Below are 20,096 nucleotides of genomic sequence, written 5' to 3' on the forward strand. Positions count from 1 at the left end.
GTTTCAGCTGCAGCAGGTTCCTCATTCTCATCTAATCCCTCATTAAGTGCTGACTGAAAGTTATTATTACAAGTAATCATTTCATATTTAAGGTTGCGAACAGTTCTGTCAGCCCCCTATAAAATAAAAATCGCCTATAATCCATATTTATTTCAGAATGATTTTCATGTATTAAAAACAGTTCTGAAATAAAAAGAGCATATGTATGTGTATATATAACACATATGTAAAATTCAGCTATCACTAAAATAGAATGTTTGGTCTGTAGTTTGGGACTCTCACCTTCCTGCTTTGCAGTAGGAACAGAGGAGAACATTTCTGGTGCATGCAGACTGTGTGACTCAATACAACTCTCAGTACAATCAGAGAAATGTTTATATTTTCTGGAAATCAGAAGATTGAATTGCAACGACTATATAGCCTCATATATGTATTTTATATGCACCTGTGAGTCTACAGTTGTGGAGATAAATTAGTCCTGCATGCAGGAATACAAGGGAGAGAGTGAGCAGTAACCAGGTAACTGTCATGTTGTTCTTTTCACAAATATGGGAATGATAGTCAAAAATATCATTCAAATGCAAAGTTTGCAAATACTTTTTCGATGGGCTATACTAGAGCCATATTTGATTTCTTTTCATGAGGCACAAAATCCCTGGCGGTGACCCTGTTTGCTGGTGTCTGATACCATCAGGTGTTTCAGAGCTGTTGAACTGAACTTACTGCTGATAGAAATTATTTCCTGCTGCGGTTTCATATTAAAAGCCTTTACACTGATAAACCAGTGGGATGCTTTTTTAGTGAAGCTGGTAAAGGAAGTGCAACATGTATACACACAAACTACAAACTACAAATGACAAAGAAATTATTAATGCTTTATTGTAAACATAATTGTCCTGCCTGTTCAAACAGTGCACAAAAGTGTCCCTGTTTGATAAAATGCTTTTGTAAACATGAATTTAACATGTCCGATTGCATGTTTTTATAAAAGAGATAAGTTTCTATATTGGGATTGATAAAGTGTGAACATAACTTTTATTAATAATTTTTTGCAAAAGGTTTTTTGTAAAATAGTAAACATCACGTCGGTAGATATACAGGACATGAGGTTTGAGCTCGCTGTCTTTTTAACACATTCTTGATCAGGAAGATGAGCCTGTCTCCTTCCTCTGGCTTGAGACTTGACCCTTTGTCTAGAGACTTGTCCTGGTTAAGGTCATCTGTTTTTGTTTCTGCTTTTCCTGTTTTATTTAATACTTACCCTTTCCTCTCATTTTAGGTGTCTTGACTTCCTGTCCTCATGTTTTCCTTTGTGCGCTGATAGGCAGCAGCCCCGTCCTGTTTTCACCTATGTCTTTGTCTCCCCCTTCCCTTGTGTATTTAAGTCTTGTGCTTAGTGTTTGTCTTTGGCAGGTCGAGTGTCCCTGCCGTGTTTCTTCTGAGTTCTTTAGTCAAGCTAGCAGTTCTTAGTTTCTAGTCGAGTTTTTGTTTTCATCCTGTTTTTTGTATTGATTAAATCATTCTCTGTGTGTCGAGTCGTGCATTTGAGTCCTTGCCACTGATCCCTGTCCATACAAACTGGCCAAGATGGACTCAGCCTACTCCGACTCTGTGCGCTCTGCCCTCTACTCCCAGTCCCAGAGACTCTCTCACCATGACGAGAGGCTGAACAGCATCTCTCAGCGTCTCTGTGATCTTGTTGCTTTTAACAAAAATTTCCAGTCATCCATAGGGAATCAATTCACACTCCTCATTGAGCCGCTCCAGCAACCATTGTCTCGCGGTCCAGCTCCAGAGCTGTCAGCTCCAGCTCCAGCTTCTGCTCCAGTTTCCACCAGCTTCTCCTTGCCTCATCTTGCACATCCGGAGTGCTTCACAGGAGATTGAGGTGACTGCAGAACCGTTTTAATTCAGTGTGGACTACACTTTGAGCTACAAGGCCCACTTTTCCCAACAGACAGAACCAAAGTTGCTTATCTCCTCTCCTACCTGGCAGAGAGAGCCAAGGCTTGGGCCACTGGAGAATGTAATGTAAGATTTTTGAGAATCATCCCCCCTGCAGGGAGACAGCTAACCCACTTTTTTGATTTGCGGCAGAGCAAAGCTAGGGTCACAGGCTATGCTATTGAGTTTCGCACACTCGCTGCCCATAGTGGCTGGAATGCATCTTCCCTTTTTGACATCTTCATTCATGGACATTCTGGCCAGATTAAGGACCAGTTAACCCCACTAGAGGTGCCCCCTGGTATTGATTCCCTGATTGCCCTGTGTCTCAAGATTGATGATCACCTCAGGAGAGGGAAAAAGAGAGAGAGAGGTGTCCTGCCAGAAGTTTTCCACGCCACTGGAGGATCCCTACTCCATTCCACCATCCTGTTGACAGACATCAGCCTGTTGCACCCTCATCACCTGCTGCTTTGGAGGAGCTGATGCAGCTGGGGCACACCAGGCTCACAGTTGAGGAAGGACAGCGAAGCCTGGTGGAGGGACAATGTTTTTACTGCGGTCAGCTTGGTCACTGCTCAATGAAGTGTCCAGTAAAGGGATTGGGTTGGTAGGGAGGTTCAGGACTGGAGCCAGTGTGCGAAATACGGGAGGGACCATTTGTTGTCACTAATGGTCACTAAAATGTTTTAAGCTCACCATGTCCTGTATTTAGAATTCAAAGCATTTATTCACAAATATGTTCTATTTTTTGCCAAGTGGAGCCAGCCAGTCCTCTGCACATATGCAAATTGCCATGTGCTAAAATGATTGTCCGTGCTTGAGTCAGGTTACAGAAGGGGGGGTGTCAGACTCTCTTAGGGAGCCGTTATAGAGTTTAATGACCACAGGCAGGAATGATTTCTTGTGGCTCTCAGTGGTGCATCTGGGTGAGAGGAGACTTCCGCTGAATATGCTCATTTGCTGGGCCAGTGTGTCCTAGAGAACCCTCTCTAGGACACACTGGTCGTGTGACATTATCCAAGATGGACTGAAACCTGGTCAGCATCCTCCTCTCTGCCACAGTTGTCAGAGTGTCCAGCTCCTCCCCCACGACATCGCCGGTCCTCCTGATCAGTTTGTTTAGTCTGTTGTTATCTGCGACCTTCAGCCCACTGCTCCAGCATGTGACAGCGAAGAAGATCGCACTGGCCACAACAGACTCATAGAACATCCGCAGCATCATCCAACAGATGTTAAAGGACCTCAGCCTCCTTAGGAAAAAGAGTCCGCTGTGGCCCTTTTTGTAGACTGTCTCTGTGTTCCTAGTCCAGTCCAACTTATTAATAAAGTACACCCCCAGGTATTTGTATTCCTCAACAGTGTCCACAGGGACCCCCTGCATGGAAAAAAAGGGTTAACTGGTGTCTTTGCCCGCCTCAGATCCTCTATGAGCTCCTTTGTCTTTGTCACTTTGAGCTGCAGATGATTCAGTTCACACCAAGTGACAAAGTTACCTACAATAGTCCTGTATTCATTCTCATCACCCTTGTCAATGCAGCCAACTATTGCTGAGTCATCAGAAAACTTCTAAAGGTGGCAGGACTCACTGCAATATTTGAAGTCTGAGGTGAATAGGGTGAAGAGGAATGGAGAGAGGACAGCCCCCTGTCGGGCCCCAGAGTTGCTGACCACCCTGTCAGACACACAGTTCTGTAGGCATAGGTACTGTTGCCTGCCCATCGCGTAATCAACAATCCAGGACACGATGGGGGCCTCAACCTGCATCACAGCCATCTTCTCACCCAGTATAGCTGGACGGATGGTGATGAAAGCACTGGAGAAGTCAAAGAACATGACTCTCACAGTGCTCGCCGGTCCAGATGAGTGTAGACTCTGTTCAGCAGGTAGATGATGCCATCCTCAACTCCCAGGCAGGGCTGGTAGGCGAACTGTAGTGGGTCAGTGAAGGGCCTGACCATAGGCCTTAGCTGCTCCAGGATGAGCCTCTCCAGGGTCTTCATGGAGTGGGACGTCAGGAAGAGGCACCAAAAGACAGTGCTGGTGCAGCTAGCACAGTGGGCCCACTTGCTACCAGACCAGAGGATCCTGTCCCACCCAGTGACTCCCCAGAAGAACAACATGAAGTTGAGGCTGAGTGCTCCGAAGACGCAGCAGGTTAGCTGCTACTGCTGTTAGCTAGCTATCTGTCTGGTCGTATTTGCTGTCGATGGCTGGTTAAATAATGTCACATGATCGGTCATTCTGCAGGATCTCATTTGCAAGTGCACTGATTGCGAGGCCTCCGATCTGGGAATATTTAGGGGCGGAACATGTTAATGACGATTGAGCCGCTGCATTTATTAAGACCAGATCATTCTGTCATGTAAACGACTTCTCTTTTCTCAGTTGGTCCAAAAGATTTCAAAGATCAAAAAGTCACCAGGAGTCTTCAAGGCTGAGTCCAGTAGGACTTTATTTGCGGGCAAAAAAGAATGGGATCAGACACAGACAAAATTCATGAAAAAAACAAACTGACCTGAGGCTCAAAGCCCAAAACAACCTCTTTTAAATGCAGAAAAGTGGGTGTGTCTGTTCAGACAACATGGCTCCAACCAATCACTATTCTGCTTAATTTCTGCTGACACTGTTATTTTCTTCTGGAAAAAAACATATTTTCTTATGGAAAATCCCTGTACCTCTAGTGGAAAAACCCAGTATTACCTTCTGCACTTGTGCAAAGATTGCTGTACATGCAGAACTGCATGTCGACCAGTTGCTCTTCGCCTTGCTTTGTTTTTTTTAAGAAGGTGCTCTCCCTGTGTCCTTATCACTGGCTCTTAGAAACTCTGGCCTTCAAGCCTACAGTTGACTCCCTTTCTCGATGCATCCCATTATATCTGATCACTCTTTGCACTGTATTTTTAAACTTTTTTTTCCCAAATATTTTTATTGAAAAGTGCAAGATACTACCAATTACAGGGATACAATAAACCTTTTCTTTTTTCTTTTATACATAAATGCATATGTAAACAGTCACATATACACATAAACAAACAAAAATGAGCAAAAAGGAAAAAAAGAAAACAAAACAAACTACAGGTTAATCATACAGTATGTACAACAGTAACATGCAGACATTCAATCAGGTAGTACCTCTAAATTAGTGAAATAAGAAATAAAGGGTTGCCATTTGTGGAAAAATTTGACTGTACATCCTCTTAATGTATATTTAATTTTCTCAAGCTTTAAAAAAATCATGATATCTTGCAGCCATCGGGAGATAGAAGGATACTTAGCAGACTTCCAATGTAACAGTAATAAACGTCTTGCCAGTAAGGATGAGAAAGCTATAATATCCTTTTGTGTAGCGTTGAGTGCAAGTGAGGGGTCAGGAATCCCAAATATAGCAATCAGAGGGCAAGGTTGAAGATTTACCCCAAGAACAGTCGACATAATAGTGAAATAACCCGCCCAGAAACCTTTTAGATCAGGACAGAGAAAAAACATGTGGCTAAGGTGACAAGGAGAGCCATGGCATTTATCACATTCGTCTTCCACTTCCGGGTATAGTACAGATAGTCTAGACTTAGAGAAATGCACCCTGTGTAAGACCTTAAATTGAATAAGTCCAAGACGAGCACAAGAGGTGGTGGATCTTAACCTCTCTATAGCCTGTTCCCAGGACTCCTCATGTATTTGTATTCCCAATTCCCCTTCCCATGTACACTTAAGTTTAACATTTGAGTGGTTGCTAAAAGCCAAGATAATATCATACAACTTTGAAATGATTCCTCTGTGATGGGGGATAAGTGATAACATGGTTTCCCACTGCTGTTCTGGCGGTAAAGAGGGGAAATTAGGGAAACACTTAGTAACAAAACTGCGAGTTTGAAAATAGCGAAATAGATGAGTAGCAGGGAAGCCATAGCGAGATGACAAATTGGCAAAACTATCAAAGACACCATCTACATATAAATGTTTGAATTGTGTAATACCCTTGTCATGCCACACTGAAAATGTTGAGTCCGAAAGTGATGGAGGAAATAAATGGTTGTTATTTAGAGGACCCAAGGAAGATGCAGCTACAAATTTAAAGTGGCGCCTAAATTGAAACCAGATTTTAAGTGTATTAAGAACCACTCGATTATCAGTGTATAAAGAGGGTTTTGTAGGTAAAGAGGAATAAAGTAAAGCAGGTATGGAAGATCCCTTACAGGATGATAGTTCCAATTTACACCAAGAGGATCCAGGAGATTTTAACCAGTAGCAAAGTTTATGGATGTGAACAGCCCAATAGTAAGCTAGAAAATTAGGTAGTGCAAGTCCTCCACTAAGTCTGCATCTCTGCAGTAAAGATTTACGAACTCTAGGTGACCTCCCACCCCAAATAAAAGAACAAATTATCTTGTCCAGTGAGTCAAAAAAATGTTTTGGCAGAAAAAGAGGAATTGACTGGAATAAAAATAGAAATTTTGGTAAGATATTCATTTTAACAACATTGATCTTGCCGATTAATGAGAGGGGGAGGTTACCCCATCTTTGAATATCAGTTGTAATCTTTGAGATAAGGGGAGTGAAATTAGCTGATGCAAGGCTGGACAAAGAACGTGTCACGTTAATACCTAGGTATTTAAACCCCGAAGGAGAAAACTGAAAAGGTAAATCTGACTGTTGGAGCTGACATGCTGCTGTATTAATGGGAAAACACTCACTTTTCCCCAGATTTAATTTATAACCTGAAAAGGTGCTGAAGTTCTCCAGAATACTTAAAACAGCAGGGATAGAGAGTGTAGGATCAGATATATACAGCAACAAATCATCCGCATAAAGCGATAATTTATATTCAATTCCATTACGGGTGATTCCTTTGAGTAAGGGGGAAGATCTTAATGTAATAGACAGAGGCTCGATAGCGATGGCGAAGAGCAGAGGTGACAAAGGACAACCTTGGCGACTTCCGCGACCAAGAGCAAAATAATCAGAATAAACATCATTAGTATGGACACTGGCTTTAGGGGACGAATAAAGAAGGCGAATCCAAGAAATAAATGTATCACCAAATCCGAATTTCTTCAAAACTGCAAACAAGTACTCCCACTCTACCCTATCGAATGCCTTTTCAGCATCTAAAGAAATCACAAGTTCGGGAAGTTCAGCCGAATGTTTCGAATAAATTATATTGAAGAGTGTACGGGTATTAAAAAACAATTGACGACCCTTTATAAAACCATTTTGCTCTTCAGATATAACATAAGGAAGCACATTATCTAAACGAGATGCAATTACTTTAGCCAACACCTTTACATCAGCATTAAGCAGAGATAATGGTCTGTAGGAACTACAGGAGGTTGGATCTTTGTCCTTTTTGAGAAGGAGAGCTATAGTGGCTTGTGTCAAAGTTGGTGGTAATGAACCACTTTCTAAGGATTCATTGAATACGGATAAAAGTAGTGGTGCCAATTTACCAATAAATGTTTTGAAAAATTCAATCGGAAACCCATCAGGGCCTGGGGCTTTGTTAGATTGCATAGCTTTAATTGCATTTGATACTTCTTCAAGTGAGAGTGGGGAGTCCAGTTGCCTGGAAGTATTAGTATCAATGACAGGATTCGAAAGGTTCCGAAGAAATTCGTTCATTTTAGTGTTGTCTGTAGGAAATTCAGATTTATATAATGAAGAGTAAAATGATTTAAAAGTAGCATTGATTTCCAAGGGATCTGTAGTAACAGTGTCATAAGTGTTTTTAATACTAGGTATCAAACGGGAAGTAGCTTGACGTCGTAACTGATGTGCCAGTAAACGACTTGCCTTGTCGCCATGTTCGTAATATGAGCCACGAGTGCGTAGTAACAAGCGCTCTGCCTCTTTAGTTGAAATGAGATTGAATTCTGCTTGCAAATCAAGACGCTGCTTAAGTAGTTCAGGAGAGGGGTTCAGTGCATAACTTTGATCAAGGCTACTAATCGCAGATGTAAGTTCATTAAGCCTAGCATTAATCTTTTTATTAGATAGAGCAGAGTAAGAAATAATTTGACCTCTCAGGAAACATTTAAGTGTCTCCCATAGCAATGAATAAGAAGAGGAATCATTTTGATTGAAAAACAAGAACTCATCAATAGAATTTGAAATGAGTTCGCAAAATTCTTTATCTGCCAAAAGAAGAGAGTTGAATCTCCAAAGTGGTGGACTACGTTTATAGGTAGAAAGTTGAATATCTAATAACAAAGGTGAATGGTCAGATAGAACGATACTTAAATAGTCAGAAGAATTTACACATGAATTAAGAGTCCTGTCAATAAAAAAAGTAATCAATCCTAGAATATGAATGGTGCACCTGAGAGAAGAAAAAATATTTTTTAATAGAGGGGTTACGAGATCTCCACGGATCAATAAGACCATTCTGTTTCATAAAATCTGATAATGTTTTAGACATAGCAGATTGAGTCAGATTACGAGGATTAGACCGATCCAGGATTGGGTCAAAAACACAATTTAGATCCCCTCCGAAGATCAGCAGGTGAGTATTTAAGTAGGGGATGTTACTCAGCAATCTGTTAGCAAATTCAACATCATCGAAGTTCGGGGCATATACATTTACTAACAAAACCTTTTTATGCATTAGGGTACCAGCAACCATGAGGTATCTGCCATTCCTATCAGCGATAACATCAGTGGATGAAAATTGAACTTTCTTGTTAATGAGAATGGCGACTCCTCTAGCTTTTGAGTTAAAGTTTGAGTGGAAGACTTGACTTACCCAAGGGCAACGTAACCTATGGTGATCTGTAATTCGAAGATGAGTCTCCTGTAAAAATACTATATCAGAGTTTAAACGTTTCAAGTGTGTAAAAACCTTAGATCTCTTAATAGGATTACCCATACCTCTGATATTCCAACTAATAAATCTGAGAGGTGTACCTGACCCAGCAATGCTGGGATTTATATTGCCGTTAACCATTTAAATAATAAAAACAACAAAAATACAAATGGTCATAGAGAGCCGAGGTGGGACACCCTCCCCCCAAAATACCCCAAAACACAAATACACCCAAAGTCCCCATATAACTACAGAACAAAGGAGACAGCAGTGTTTCCCACAATAACCAAAAGTTATTCACAATAGAGTGAACAACCCGGAGACTAAGCAGAACAAACAGAAGCAAGAGAGACAAAAACTCCCGCCGACTTCAACTCTGTTTAACAGTATGCGCGTGAGTTGTATTGGAAAAAAAACAACAACAAAAAAAAAAAAAACTCACAGTGCAAAATATTGTATCATCTAAAGGTGAACATTCAAAAAAAAAAACAAAAAAAAAAAACAATAAAGATGATCGCCTTATTAGCACAAATCAAATTTCCACATAGATCAGATGGATACAGTGGCAAAGTACTTAAAATACAAGTTAACAAATACTTTCTGTACAAATAAATGCAGAGACCATAAGATGAGGTAGTGCAGATCTGATCTGAAGTACAAAAACACAAAATATGGTATAGCCTTGTTATATAACAGTGTCCAATAAGGAAGAGGGAAAGATTGCCTGCTATAAACAAACAATAGTAACACTAAGCTAGTTAGTGCAACAAACCAGAAAACCACACAGGTAAAGAGTTAAGGCTAGTAAGACCACGTGTTTTAAGCAATAATACAACACAGAACTGAAGAGCTAATGGAGCTCACCCAGAAATCAAGGTTTTGACATATTCGCTGGCTTCCTCCGCTGAAACGAATTCCTTCTCAACACCATTGTAAGTGATGCGAAGTCGCGCTGGATGAACCAGACCATACCGAGCACCGTCAATGCCATGAAGTTGCCGCCTGACCTCGTTGAATGCAGCCCGAGCCCGGGCTACCTTGGCAGTGTGGTCAGGGAAGACTGAGATGGCCAGGTCTCTGACTTTAATCTGACGGAGCTCTCTAGCTCGGCGTAAAATGTCAACACAGTCACTGTGGTAATGAAATCTGCATACAATGACTCGTGGATGCTCACCGGGCTTGGGTTTGGGTTGGAGGGTCCGGTGGGACCGGTCCAAAAGCGGCTCCTTTACCAGGTCAAATGCTTCCTTTAGTAAGGCGGCTACAGCGGCAGTGGTGCAGGTGTCAGAACCCTCCGGTACTCCCACTATCCTAACGTTGTTCCACCGTGACCTGGACTCCAAGTCTTCACATTTATTTTCCAGCTTGGCTACGTTAGCAGTGAGGCACTTGATAGTAGTTTTCATCTCGGCGATGTCATCGGAGCACTCGGTGAGTGCGTGCTCCATCTCCCCGACTGTACCTTTTAGCTTGGATACCGTAGCATCGGTAACAGCTTTATCATTCGCCAGCTGTGTTTTCACCGCTTGCAGGTCGAGCTTGATAGTAGACAAAACATCGCTGAGGGTATCCTGGAGTTCCTTCTTAAAAATATCAGCAATATCTTTCCGCAGCGAGGCCAGCAACTCGAGCTTGAGGGCAGCAATGTCAGGATTAGCTTGCGTCGAGGCGATGCCTGTAGGAGTCGGCGGCCTGGTTGAGGGTGAGGTCGGGGCCTGTGGACCAGGCCTCAGTTGTGTCTGAATAGTATTGCGAGTATTGCGAGACATTTTACGCAGTCCAAAGTAAAACTTTGCAACAAAAAATACTGCAGTGTAAGACAGGACTAAAAAAGTGACCAAAAAGCGCACATGAATAACAATTTTTATCGAAATCGGCAGGAGCTACCAAACTCACGTCCTACTCCATTGAAGCTCCCCTGTATTTTTAAACTTAATGAAAGTGTTACATATTTGGTTATATGTTATTCTTAGATTTGTGGTTACATTTTCACACTTGACATTATCTGTCTGTAACCCGTTTTCACACAAGAACATGAATCATAGAAAACATCCCAAGCTGTGGATTCAAAGCAAGCCTTCAGATTGTCAATACAGTCCTCTGACCAGCCACATTCATATTTACAGTGCTGATGTTAAAATGGCTCACGAAGGATACAAACATAGCCAACAAACCAGCACTGCTTTCACTTCATTCATCCTCATCATCATTAGCCACAGTGTTCAGTTCTTTCCTTATTTTCTGTACTGTCTTTCGAATTCTGTAAACTTCCTGGTCAGTGTACACCCCTTTCCCCCTACTTCCCCATATCCTCTATTTTTACAGATTTTGCATTCTTAGTTTTGAACAATTTAATCCTCGTCCTCTGAATCTTCCTCCAAACAGCATCCTGACTCTGAGCCTCCCTGAGCTGATGTTTGCTTCCCCTTCCCTGGACCTGCTGTCCCTTTCTTGGCCTGAAGCTCTCCTGAATTATTTCTTAATTTTGTTTTCAAATGAGGCACAGTTAAAAGGTCATCCTCATCACCCATTTCAAAATAATTTTCCACCATTTTCCTGCAATCTTTTTTCTTTGGCTTTGTATTTTTCTTTTCTTCCCCTGTCTCCTCCTGCCCTCCCACATTCACCTGAATGCACTGTTCTTACTCATCTGCCTCCTCCACCTCCACCTGCTTCCCCTGTTCCTCACCTGCCTCCTCCTGCACTTCCACCTTCACCGCTTCTCGTCAACACTCTTCTCACATTCCTCCAGTCAGAGGCTTTGCAGCTTCCACACCACATGGAGATGCAGCTCTATAGTGCTCCTGTAGAATGTAGGGTGGATGGGCAGGGCAGGAGGGCTCTCCTCATCCTGCTGTGCCTTCTTGACCAGTGCTGCATTGTTTACAGACCAGGTGAGGTTGTCTGTGATGTGCACCCCCAGGAACTTGGTGCTGCTGACCAGCTCCACAGCCATGTTGTTGATGAGAGGAGCGTGGCTGGTCTGCTTCTTCCTGAAGTCAACAATGATCTCTTTGGTTTTGTCCACATGTCATGTCATTGTCCGTAACTGCTTATCCCTTTCCATGACACGGGGTGTTGCTGCTGGAGCCAATCCCAGCCTTGTCTCAGGGCGAGGGCAGGGTACTCCCTGGACAAGTCGCCAGGGCCCTCACTGATAAGCAATGTGGGGTTCAGTATCTTGCTCAAAGACACTTCGACATGCAAATCCCAGCCTTGCCCTGAGCTGGGATTTGAACTAGCGACCTTTCGATCACTAGACGACCTGCTCTACCCGCTGAGCTACAGCCGCCCTGGGTTTGTTCACATTCAGGATCAAATTGTTTTTGCTACACCAGCCCACCAGCTGCTTCACCTCATCTCTGTAAGTCAGGTCGTGGTCATCCCTGATGAGGCCCACCACTGTTGTGTCATCCGCAAACTTCACAATATGGTTGGTGGTAGCCCTTGGGACGCAGTTGTGAGTCATCAGAGTGAACAGCAGGACACAGCCTTGAGGGGAGCCTGTGCTGAGGGTGATGACACTGGAGGTGTTCTTACTGACCTGCACTGACTGTGGTCTTTGGCTGTGGCTAAAGCCCAGGGGTCCCAGTCTGTCTACCAGATGCGGGAATGATGATGTATTAAACGCTGAACTGAAGTCCAGGAACAGCATCAGCATTTGAACATGAGTGTTTTGCTCCTCCAGCTGTGCAAGGCTCAAGTGAAGAGCAGTGGAGATGGCACCCTCACTTGAGTGATTTGGCCAGCAGGCAAACTGGAAGGGGTCAAATGTGGCAGGGAGTCTGGAGGTGATGTGCTCTTTTATTAGCCTTTCAAAGCACTTCATCATAATAGGAGTGAGTCCGATCAGCTGGTAGTCATTGAGTGATGTCATTTGAGGTTTCTTTGGCATTGGGATGATGGTGGCAGTTTTGAAACATGATGGGACTTTGGCCTGATCCAGTGAGGCACTGAAAATGTCCATCAGGAAACAAGCCAGCTGATCTGCACATTCCCTGAGCACCCACCCAGGTATGTTGTCAGGCCGTGGAGCCTTCCATGAGTTAACACTCAGAGACGTTTGCACCTCAACTATGTCAAGGCAGAGTGCTTTTTCATCCTTGTGGGGAACAGATTTCACAGTAGGAGAGTTGTTCAGTGCCTCAAGCCTCCCAAAGGTGTTATTTAGTTAATTTAGGAAGTCCATGTCATTGTCACATGCAGGAGGGGCAATCCTGTAGTTGGTGATAGTCCGATGCCTTGCCACATATCCCTGGTGTTAGCGGTATCATGGGAAAAGTCTTGGATTTTTTGACTGTGAGCATGCTTAGCTAGTCTGATGAGTTCTGTGCCTTTAGCATTTTGCGTACTTCTTCAGTCATCCATGGTTTTTGGCCTGAGTGGTGATGGATTTGCTAGCACTGACATTGTCTGTGCATTTGTTGATACAGACATGGCACACACATGGCATATTCATCTATGTAGACATGATCATTGTAAGTGGCAGCTGCTGTGAACATATCCCAGTTAGTGCACTCAAAACAATCCTGTAGGGCCTTTTTAACCCCCTCAGACCAAACCCTCGCCTGCCTCACTGTAGGTTTTCCTCTGGCCAGCAGTGGCTTATATGCTGGAAGTAGTGTAAACGATAGATGGTCTGAAGAGCCGAGATGGGGGCGGGGGCCTGCTCTGAATGCATCTTCATGGTGGTATAAGTCATGTCTAATGTATTTACTCCCCTAGTTGCAAAATCCACATGCTGTTGGAAATGTAGGAGAACTGACTTCATGTTAGCCTGGTTGAAATCCCCAACGACAATGAAAAAGCCCTTGTGAGTGTGAGTAGATTGCAACTCACTGATAGTCTGGTGGACAACTTTCATGGCCTTTATAGTGTCAACGCTGGGGGGCACGTACACAGCAGTGATGGAAACTAACGTAAATTCCTGAGCAGATAGAATGGTCTGCAGTTTACATTCAAAAGCTCAATGTCTGGTGAGCAATGGCTTGCGACAAACATAGCATTTATACACCAGTAATCACATAGACCACCCCCGCGGGATTTATCGCTGAGTGCACAGGGTTAGGCTTGTCTGTGCGAAATTTAGCCAATCCCTCGAAGTTGACAGCATTGTCCGGGATTGATGAATTCAGCCATGTCTCAAGTCAGATTTATTGCACAACAGTTCCTCATCTGATCTATTTTGTTCTCAAAGAAACAAAAATTTAAGGGGAAGATAGATGGAAGTAGTGTTTTATAGGGGTTAGCTTTTAGCTTAGCTATTAGTCCTCCCTGACAGCCACGCTTCTGCCTTTGGTCACACCAACAGTTCTAATCACATTCAGATCAATGTATTCAATCACATATCTGAAGCAGTGACTTCTTACACAGTCTCCATCAGTTCTCCACATTAAATACAAACCTGCACAGACAACGACAGACAGTTAAGTATGTTTATTTACTAAATGATTTGGGGTGAATAAATGAAATGGCAATTTAGATGAATAACAAAAGATGACAGAAAATGTGAAGACTATCGTGAACACAGGCAGATTGTGAACTTGTGAGTTCAGGTTTTTAGCCTTCAAATACTATAGGAGTAATTTTGATATTAACAAGACCCTAACTGCATTTCTCTTAAGCTCAAAAGATGGGAATCAGAACCTAAGACACCAACTCATGTTTCATGGGTGTGAATCTAGCTGTTTGTAGGATGTTCAGCCTACTTTGTCTGGAGAGTTGAGAAGTCCACAGTTTTGATTTCCTCAGGTGTTCTTGGCTCAACTGTGGACTCTCTGTGTCGGTCCAGTAGCCAGAGGGAAGTCATGACTCGTCCGGTACTCTGTTGATGAAACTCTTGATTCACAGCCCAGTGGGAAGTCTGCTTGAGATCACTAGGGGCAGAGCCAGTCTTGGCTTGGCACAAACGTAAACGGAAAAACCAGCGAATTACTACAACGTCTTTATCAATGATGATGGTTTTAACAAAGATTTCTTCTTTGTTGCTTTAAGTGGTGGTTCTTAAGCTCTGGGTAAAATAACTGGAGGATGAAACCCTGGCCCAGCAGATCCTCTGTCATTACTCAATATGAGATGAATTGAATTAAATTCACTTCCTCTGAATTAGGTGGTGATACTTAATTATATATTAAAAAAAAAAAAACAAAACAAAACAAAAAACAGAACAATGTTATATTAGATTCAAATTACAAACTTGGGACGAATGTGGTTGATTTCTGTGGAGATCGCTGTGTCACAAAGTAGAAGTAAAGGATGAAAATTTAAAAGAAGAGAGTGCACAATTAAAAGGAGAGAGAATGAGAGAGAGCATGTCTCAGTTTTATTATCCCGGCTGGCAGACGGACCCAAAGCAGTGGGCCGACAGTGTTCACGCCTTAGGTGACCTCATAAGTCTAAACTTGTGAAACTTAATTGAAATTGTTTTAAGGTTTTGAGATCGTGTTTCACCTTTCCCAGAATTTCACCATGGCTTAATAGGTGGACTTAGTCTGCAAGACATAATATGACAGGATTGAAATCACTTAAGATTCAAAAAGAAGTAATACTTGAACAAAACATAAAAACAAATTTGAATGAATAGTAGAACTGATGACTTATACTACATATTTCTTCTAGTTATAGCTTAATACTTACAAAAACTAAACATGTTAGAGACATTTACTGGTAGATAACAGAAGTATCAAACAAAAGTTTTCTTGAAAGTCTGTTCCAATTAATCCTCACCATCAGGCAGTGCTATGGTTCCACCACCCATCAGACACAGTAACACAGAAAATTGACCTTAGCTCAACTTCATCATAGAGAAATGGGGGAAACAACAGTTTTATGAACTTCTTCAACTTCTACTGTTTCCTATTTTTTTAAAATTAAGAAGATGAGATTTGGTTTAATGGTTATTTAAAACTTGTTGGAAATCTGGATGAGTGTCAAGTCATTATAGATTAGACTGTCACAGCTCCACAGAACCACATGCTCATAAATCAAGTGGAGAATAGGAGATGAGAGAAACACAGATGAGGCCCCCAAAGTACTTTTGCTCTGGAGGGTGTGTGTGGTACTCAAGATCTGCAGTTTAACCCAAAAATCATTCTGTTGTTTCAAATCCGGTGTATATAACATGCTTAGATTCCCAAAACACAAAATGTGGAACTCTGGACTGAAAATTAACACACATATTACATTATCTGTCAAGTATTACGTTATCAGTTTTGAAAAAAAAAAGACCCACCTGAAAATGTAATAAATTCCCAATAATGTAATATGGTATTACATTATCGCTGAAAATGTTATTACAATAATGTCAGGATATTTTATTACATTATTGGTGAAGTTATTACATTATTGGGTTTCATTACATTTTCGATCGGGTTAAGTGCAAATTTGATTACATTTTTAGGCGTTATTACATTTTCAGGAAATGATTACATTATAGGGTACAACAGGGTGTATTTGTCAATTTCATCAGAAAAGACACAGAACATCAGCCGTCGTTACCTAATTTGAAATTGCAGAGACATTCAATTATAACACATCTTTGTCACAAAACAGTTTCTCTGTTCCCTTGTTTTCAAGAAGAGTGGATTCCTTCATGCTTGACATCGATTGACCTGAGAAAAAGGAGTGCATCTCTTTATTGGGGGGGGGGGGGGCAATTGGTGTGATGAAGTTGTAAATGACTTAAGAGGGTTCTCCTGTGAAGCATCCATCTGAGGGTTTTATTGCAAGGACAACAATGTCCTTCTTGCCAGGTGAGGAGTTGAGAGTGCAAGACGTCTCGACAGAAAAGCTGGGGATGAAAGGAGTAATTAATTTCAGGAGCAGGCTTTCTCGAAATTCCAAGATGGACATGTGTCACTACATTAATTTGTGGGGATTTTTGCTGTTTTTTGGAATCCTAGGTGGCAGATTTTGCTAAAAATATCTAAACTATCACAAGCTGGTGTAGCCACAGCCAGACAGGATGCCAACATCTTGTTTCTTTGTTGTTATGCTGCATCGAGGCAGTTTACAACTGGTAATGTTGGACCATGCTGCACCATTTTGTTGAATGTGTCTTCATTTCTTGCTTCATTTCTTTAGGTGTCTCTTTTGTCCCAACAAAAAATCCAAACCCTAGATAGTTATATTCATAGATATTTACTGCAAAATGGACTTAAGAAACCAGAAAATATTCACATTTAAGGAACTGACACAAGATCATTTTAGATTTTAGAAAATGTTCCTGTGCTGATTTTTTTTCGTCTGTTACATTGGATGGCCTTAACATTTTTACTTTTAACTAACCTAATACAAAATCTTGTGGGAACCTGTTGACAAAATACAATTAATTAACCTCAATCTTTTAACTTTTTGAGTGTGTTTGAATTTTATCTAAATGTTAAGCTTAGATAATCTTCCATTTTTAAGAGGCTGACCTAATTTTTTCCACTGGGGTCGAAACATTCTTAATTGTAAACATTTAATGGAGCAACATTTATGCCCAGGTATTTAATACAAGTTATGGACAAAAAGATCAAAAGGAAATCCCTATGGTTGAAAATTAAAGTGAACCTCTCGCCGAAATGCAACCAAGCTTTTTTGTGAATGCATATGAGTCACACCTTCGTGTAAAAGCACAATTACAGTTATATAACAAAAGTATTTTTAAAACATGAAGAAGGCTCGACACAACATGAAACTTTGCGCGTAGTATCAACAAGGTCTCAACATATGAACACGAGCATTGAGAACATTGTGTACACAGAGTTTGCTAAAAAGAAAGTTTTTGAACAACTCATGTCATCAGTAGCTTCTTCCTCTAGCTGTTGTCATGGCAGCCCAGATGTACTCAGGGATCGACACGTCTGGGTAGAGTGTATGTGGTTCAGTTGAGCAATGTGTAGAGACCTGGTAATACCTAGGTTGCATTTTGGCAAGAGTTTCACTTTAATGCCAACACTGACTCTTTTTGAAATCTGGTCAACAGGCAACCAGATCAATGAAGTAAAATCAAAGACTGTCTTCATATAAGGACAAACAGTGTTCAACATCTCAACAATGAATTAACAACAAGAAATCTTTTAGAGCTATGCAGAGAGGCTCAGCGGCTATGGTCAATAAAAAAGGTGATGGCATCAATGATGAGTTCATTGTGAGAGTGGGAAATATGGGGAACATATGTTGTTTGTACAGACTCTAGCCAGTGGAGAGGAATAAAGAAGGTAAACCCTAGAGGAGTTTTTTTTTCTCTTTTTTTGTTGGCAAACAAATATTCCCATACCATCCTGTAGTATGCCTTTTGTGCATTAAATGTGCAAAGTTCTTCTGCGGTGTCTGATGGAGATGCAGGATGAATAACATGTAGGAGACCATGTACATTAGAAAAGGAATGGCGATCCTTCATTGAACCTCTCCTCTGAAATGATATCCACCGTTTCCAATTGCCATGCTGTCATCTTTGTCAGCATTTTAACATCCATGTTCGGTTGCCAAATGGAAATAGTGCCACGGTCATTCCATGCCAGCTCACCCAAAACCCAAAATTGAATTTTTCTTGAATTTTTTAAAAAAAAGTGATATTGAAACTGCCATAGTATTCTATAGTTGTACCCCAAATACTTTTTATGTTATGATTTTTTAAGTCTGGCTCTCTGAGTTAAATTTCAGCATTTCTGTGATTCCTTGTATGTGTATGGTAAACCTCATCAATTGCAATTTTCCCCTGGATTGGGTTGAAATTTGTCCTAAAAATGGAAATGGTCCTAAGAAACTTGTCAACATGTTTTTTTTTATTTAAATAGTTGTTGCTGAAGGATTACATCAGTAAAATTGAAAAAAAAAACATGAAAAAACAAAATATAGAACAAAACAGTAAAACAGAGTCGTTTTTTCAGGTCAGAAACAGGCCATTAGATGGATAAAAAACAAAACAAAACAAAACAAAACAAAAAAAAGAAAAAAAGTAATGTGATATTACAGCCAGTGAAAAGTGTGACTTTTGACTCACTGCTCATGGCCATGTTGTAGTTCCCTTTGATCGGCCATTTCGTTTGTAGTTTTTCCTCAGTGTCACCAGTGCTAATCTTCCATCTTCAATATAATTTAATTATTCATCTTTATTTAACATGTTTTTCACATCACCATTCATCAGAAATGTTTTAGTTTACCATTATAGCAATAAAATTGGTTCAGATTTTGAACCTGTGTTAGATGTCTGTAGATGTCCAAAACGGGTCTTGTACAGATGTCAAAATATTTGACTACACAGTAAAATTGACAGTGTTAATCCAGCACTTAAAGAGTTAATTTTAACACTGAATCAGTGAACATATGGTCCTAATCTACACAGTGTAAAAGTTACACTGAACATCGTGTTGAATTTTCAGAGTTAATTCAACTCTGATAAGAGTTAATATTTTACACTACACTACACTGAACAGTGTTAAGTTTTACACTATGAGGAATATAACACCCATAGTGTTATTTACATTTTACACTTTAGAGTTCAAGTGTTAATCAGAATTTACTCTTATTAATTCACTCATCATCAGTGTCAAACCTATTTAACACTAAGTAAAATTATTCCCAACACAGTGTTGATTTAAGATTGACCCCTGCTAGTGTTAAACACAATTTACTCATGTATTTACACTCTCTAAGTGTTATTGTTAGCCAACACCTTCATGATTACTCCTTTTTAATACAATGCATTCTTAAATAGAATTACTTTATACTTTACCATATCCAGCTAACACTTAAACAAGGAAAACTTGAAACATTTACAGGGTGAAAAAACAACAAACACCTTTAAATCCATTTCTTAATACAAATTTATTAAAAATAAAATCCCAACTTTAGTATGAATAACAATAACTATTCTTTTTAAACATTGTTAAACCACTCTTAGGAAGACACAACTGACGAAGGGAATTTTCAATAGGAGGATATACACACTGTAAACCCGAACGTTCAAATTAATTAAATAGATTAAGTACTGTATACTCAAAGTTTAAAAAAAGTTCTACTAACTTAATTATGTCAAGTTTGTGTAACATGTTCTTTCTTTTTGAGTAATTTATACTAATAATGTTTGATTAAATTGAACTATTTCTTTATTAAGTAAGCATAACTTAAAAACACAACTTAAGTACAACTTAATAGAATTAAGTAGGCCTACATATAAGAATGGTAAAGTCTTCTTATTTCTATTATTTCAAATAGGTGGAATTTAATAATAGGCCTGGCACATGCTAAAATACAATAAAATGTCAAAGTGCTTCACCAAATAAGTAAAATCGATCATAACAAATAAATTGCAATCATAATAAAACACCAGCAACAATTTGATTGGATACATTAGTGGAAGACAAAA

At 40.6% G+C, this 20,096-nt stretch overlaps 1 protein-coding gene across 4 annotated transcripts in view; it reads left to right on the forward strand.

Annotated features, from left to right (window-relative positions):
* Positions 1-20,096, forward strand: part of LOC119024832 (NT-3 growth factor receptor-like) — a 266,546-nt gene that overhangs the window by 24,444 nt on the left and 222,006 nt on the right. The window lies entirely within an intron of this gene.

The sequence above is a fragment of the Acanthopagrus latus genome, chromosome 8, assembly GCF_904848185.1.
Source record: "Acanthopagrus latus isolate v.2019 chromosome 8, fAcaLat1.1, whole genome shotgun sequence".
In the NCBI taxonomy this organism is placed as follows: Eukaryota; Metazoa; Chordata; class Actinopteri; order Spariformes; family Sparidae; genus Acanthopagrus; species Acanthopagrus latus.